Below are 5,773 nucleotides of genomic sequence, written 5' to 3'. Positions count from 1 at the left end.
CTTCTTCTCTCTTTTTCTTCTTCGTCTTCTTTTTCGTTGTCGTGTTCTTCTTTCTCTTTCCCTCATCTCTCAAGAGCTCATCGTATCATAGTAGGAGGCATGGATTCCCTCGTCTTATGTACCGGTGCTTGGCGTACCTATTCGATTCTCTTGCTCCTCTCTCTTTCTTTCTGTAGATCAAGAAGCAACTCATGTACTCTTTGATATGATGCCGCTCTGTTCTCTCGTGAACCTCTCCCTTAGAGAAAACGCCTTTCTGCTGAAGGCTCTTCTTCGTCTTCTATTGTAACTAGTACGGATGGCTTCTAGAGACAAGAAGAAAAAGAAGAAGAAGAAGACTTCTCCTCTTCTCTATCATAACAAGAAGAAGAGGCAAAGCACCTCACCCAACTCTCACGTACAACTACTCCTCCTACGTTCTTAGTGTCTCTATCCATCTATCTATCTATCTACCTATCTTTCTATCTCTCTCTACTCATCTTTCTATCTATCTACCTAGCTATCTATCTATCTACCTATCTTTGATCTATCTATCTATTTATCTTTCTTTTTTCTCTGTGGCTGAGGTGGATTCTATTGTTATTCCTGGAGAATGAAGAGAGACAGAAAAGAAAAGCAAAGGTTTCCGATGTCGAAGATATAGAGAAGACGTAGAGAGAGAGAGTCTCCACCCTAAAAAGAAGAAAAAAGACGTAAAGTACTAGGGATAGGAGGAGTAGGCGAAAGATCAAAACTGATACAGGGGTGACCCATGCTAAGGATCTCTTGAACGGAAATACACAGAGAAAGATAGGAAGACAAGGAAGAGAAGAGAAAGAAGAGAAGAGAGAGAAAGAAGAGAAGAGCGAGAGTGTATCTTGACTTTTTGACTGTTGGGTTGTCTGGACACCCGAAAGTTCTTTGACTTTCTTCCCGCCCTTCTCCGAGAGACACCCCTACGTACACTATTAAATAAAGAGAACTTTTCTCTCTCCTTTCCTTCTTCTTTTGCATTGCCGCTTTCTTTCTTCCATACAAACTCCTCTCCACAATCCTCGTGTTAAACTCGGGCCAAAACAGAGAAAAGAACAAGTATTATTTCAAATGGCTCTCTCCCTCTCTACCCTTCCGGAGTAGGTAGCTCGAGATATTGGACGGGGAGTGTCTCCTCTCTGCGACTTCTGTATCAACTCTGGAAGTTCAACAGATCAGTCAGAAGAGAAAGAAAGAAAGAAAGAATAGAAGGAGAAGAGAAAGGGTGAGAGGTGCTAGTGATGCTGCCGCTGCGATGAACTAGACCACCCCTCTATCTCCATCTACACTTCTCGATCGCTCTATCTGTCTCTCTATTGTCGTAGTGCCCGAGAGACTAAGCGAAAACGCTCTAAGAAGGTGAGAGATATCTTTCTATAGCAAGGTGAACGGATAAGGGAGAGGAACAAGAAGAAACCTTTCCAGAGATAAGAGTTGAAGAAATAACGAAAGAACTAATTCTACAGTCAAACTGCGGTGTATAGACAGTTAGGCAGGCAGTTCTTCTCTCTTTCCGTCTCTTTCTTTCTCCCCCTCAGGAAAAGCAAAGGTGTTTTACGTATCCAAGCACATATCGATAAGAGAGAGAGAGAAAGAAAGAAGAGAGAAGATGAAGAAGAGGCTATCTCGTGGTGGAGAGGAGCTTTCTCTACTTCGAGCTCGCAGGCACATGGATGAATGATCTTCTTCTTCTGCTTTTTCGTTTAGAAAATGTCTTTCAGATGGAAAGCTCTCAGGGTTAGCTCAAGACATACACCGGTCTGTTTCAAGACAAGACGGAGTACATCGATGTGTAGTTCGAGATAGAGACGGATAAATGATAGATCAAAGATAGATAGAGATATGTAGATAGATGCCTGACTGGTAGGAGAGAGAGAGAGATGTATATGTACGTGTACAGGTCTAGGGACATGCGGAGAAGGTTTGAAAAGGAGGCCAACCCTCCAAGCAGCGGATTGCGCGACAAGAAAGAAATGAGAAGAAAAGATCCATAAATAGAGACACCTTGGCATGCTTAACACTGTCGTACGTACATGAGAGACATATACAGAGACAGGCATTGATGATACACCTCGTTCTAATATATAGATAGAGACACATGTATCTCCACATCATCAACATATACATACATATATATATGTGCATATGCACCACCTATGTACATATATATATATATATATATTTATACATCATAGAGGGAGATCTAGGACGTCTCTATAGCCAAGGATGCATGCAGGCACAGGTCCACCATCAGAGCCCCCTACACTAGGCCAGCCATATGCACATACATCAATATACACATGTAGCTCCCTCGCCCTATAGTATACCGTACTACATACACACATATAATACAAGTATTTTCAGGTAGAGAGAGAGATATAGAGGTAGCCAGAGGAGAAATGGGGAACGCACGGACTTCCGTGAACTTTCTTTGTCTTTCATCTTCCTCTACTTTTCTCTCTCTTGACTCCAAGACCTGGAGTAGTAGTAGGAGTTTTAGCGCTACTAGTCATCTTCGAGGCAGGCGCAGCTCTAGGAGGGATGGTATGAACTACAAGAATTCTCGAGCGAAGAGATGTAAATTTTCGGCTCTCCTCTCCACCATGTTTGCAACAAGAAGAAGAATGAGAAGTAGAAGAAGAAGAAGGAGAGATCTTCTCCAGACTTGTGGGAAGTTGGCGAGAGAAAGTAGAAAGACGCGACGATGAGCGCAGACGAGAAGAAGAGGAAGGGCATGCAGAGACTTTGGGTAACGGCCTTCTCGAGATAGAAGAAGAAGAGGTCGGCTTCTTTACTGAAGATCCGTTTCTCCCCCTTTTATCTATCTGAGAAGTAGATATAGCCGAGGAAGAGCTATTTCTGAGAGAAGAAGAGAAGGTTCTGAAAGGAGGGATTTCTGACTGGAGACTGCAAGAAGAAGAAGAGAACATGGAAGGCGTGATGGTGTTAGATGAAGCAGAAGAAAAGGAGGAAGAAGAAGAAGAGGAAGAAGAAGAGGAAGAAGAAGATACAGTTGTGTGAGAAGGGCTAGTAGAAGCATGAGAGTTCTTTCTCGAAGAAGCTAGTCTTACAGAAAGAGGCGGAGATACACGAGAAGAAGGAGAAGGAGAAGAAGAAGAAGTAGGGATGGCGGTATCGCGGGATTTTCTGGTGTGACTTTTCTTCTTCGGAGTTTCTATGAAAGTGAATGAGAGACTCGATGCTTCTTCACAGCAGGCTTCATTTTCAAACCTTTCTTCGCTTCCTCTCTCCAAAGAAAGAGAAGAAGAAAAAGAAGAAAGAGGCGGTGTCTCTTGCGGCGGACTGTCTCGAGGAAGAGAAGAAGATTGGAGGGAAGAAGCGTGACAAGGGAGGGGTGACGAAAGTCTAGGAGCAGAAGACGGCGATGCAGATATACTGAGAGAAGCCGCCCGAAGAGAAGAAGAAGAAGAGGAAGAGGAAGAAGAAGACGAGGAAGAGGAGGAAGAAGAAGAAGAGAAAGAAGAAGAGGAAGAAGAAGAAGAAGGCTTTTTGTGCCGTTGTTGTTTTGAAGTGTCTGAATGTGATAGGGCGGCGGGGCATTCTGACTGAAGTGAAGTCTGAGCTCGCGAGAAAGAAGAAGAAGAGAGGGATAGTTCTTCACTAGAGAAAGCCGAAGAAGAGAAGAATGGCTACAGAAGAAAGAAAAGGAGACGAAGAAAAAGAAGAAGAAGAAGTCTACACATTCACTCTTTAAGAAACTCTCATAGTATATGTCAGCTTTACTATTATGACTCTTGATACAGTCGTGTAAGAGCTTCATACTCGGTCCGTGTCTAGACACATAGCTAGCCAATTCAATAGACACAGCAAGCCAGCTTATGCCTTCGTGTCTACATATATATATTCATCTAGGGGCATACACACTGCGTAGTCTTCCATGTACGATATCTATAGGCCTGCTGCCTACGTATTGTATCCACATGTAAGAAAAGATACGAGGGGCTCCTGCGATACCTATAGGCAATACATGGAGACGACACACATAGAGGACTATTCTCATCTATCTGTCTCTATAGACGCTAGCTAAGGAAGATACATATAGATATGTCTATACAGCTGTATAGACATGGAAGAAGAGCTGATGGATGGCTTGCAGTTTTCTCCTTCTTCATCTTTTTACCGTCAGTGGCTGAGAGGAAGGAAGGAGGTGTTCCTCTTCTTCTCTTTCTTTTCGATCTTCTTCTTCTTCTCCTAGGTCAAAAGCACCGAAAGCGGGAGACAAGAGAATCGTCGATGATAGTATGAGATTCTCTTCTCTATCATGCTGATGTCTCTCCTCTCTCTTGAAGCGACCTGAAGAAGAAGAAGAGGAAGAAGAAGAAGAGGAAGAAGAAGAAGAAGAGGGGGAAGAAGAAGAAACTCTTCTATTGAAAGATGATGAAGAAGATAAAGAAGGAGAAGAGATAGGAAGGACCGAATCTTCTATTCTGGCGTTTCTATGACTTGTCCCAAGATTCCGCTGATCTGCAGAAGAAGAAGAAGAGAGAAAGGAGGTTGATTTGGGAGATGTGTCTGGGAGAGAATTCCTATTCTTCTTCGTCAGTTCGGTCCCCGTCTCTTTGTTTCTTTTTTCTGAGTTAGATGAATCTAGGCAGGAAGGAGAAGAAGATTCAACAGAGAAAGAAAGAGAAGAAAAAGAAGAAGAAGAAGGAAGACGAGGAACTTCGTGTGACGTGCCTAGAGTTCTCAAAGACGTAGGGGGAGACCCACAGACACAACTAGCAGCATCGACTAAGAGAGAAGAAGAAGAAGAAGAAGAAGAGGAAGAAGAAGAAGAAGAGGGAGAGGGTGGGCGGTTGTTTTCGGATGGCTTCGATGCTTTCTCGGGGCTGAAGTGCAGATGACTCGACATCTCGCTATTTTTCTCTCTTTTCTCCTTTGGAGCAAGAGGAGAAGAAGAAGTAACGAAGAATACATTTTCACCTGGGAAAACAAGAAAAGGAAGAATAGAGAAGTCAGCATGGAAGAAGGGAGTGATGAGGAGGAAAGGAAGCCTTTCATGTCATAGTCGCATAAGAATTAAGTCAGGTGTACATACACCTCAGGATATATGCCATACAGTCACGATATAGCTTTCAATTTTCTCTCAACTCTCTCTCGTTCTTGTTCTCTCGATTTACTTTCTTTGTCTTCTTTTTTCTCTTCTTCCTTCTCTTCTCTGTGGCCAAGGAGATGCAAGAAGAGAAGAGGAAAGAGTAAGAAAGCAGAAGAAACTCCAAAGAAAGAGAAAATGAGAGAGAACAAGAGAAGAGGAATGAGAAGAGGATCTTAGCCTATACGCAGTCGTGTTTCCTTCTAGAAATGAACCTTTTTCTTTCTCAGACTTTCGCTTCTTTCTTTCTTTCTTACCTGGAAGTTCTTCTTCTTCTTCATTATATTCGTGACTCCTCCCTTGTTCGTCTATCGAGTCTATTCTCTCCCTCTCTATTCTTTTCTTTTTCTTTTTTATTTCTTCTTTCTTCTCTCCCTTTCTTGTTTCTGTCTTCTCTTGCGAGTCTAGCTTTTCTTTCTCTCTTCTTTTCTCTTCTAGATCTTCTTTCTTTCCTATCTTTCTTCCTTCTTTCTTCTCGTTCTCCTCACACGATACACAGAAGGATGATCCTCGATGCTTCTCTGTCAAACGTCGATTCATATTTGTTTCGTCTTCTTTTTCTTCCTCTCTCTTCTCTCTTTCTCGCTTCTCCTCTTTCTCTTTCTTTCCTTCCTTCTCCTCTTCAGTGTTCTGTCTGTCTTTCTCTCT

This window comes from Cystoisospora suis, assembly GCF_002600585.1.
Source record: "Cystoisospora suis strain Wien I chromosome Unknown contig_142, whole genome shotgun sequence".
Taxonomy (NCBI): domain Eukaryota; phylum Apicomplexa; class Conoidasida; order Eucoccidiorida; family Sarcocystidae; genus Cystoisospora; species Cystoisospora suis.
This window is presented reverse-complemented; position numbering follows the sequence as displayed.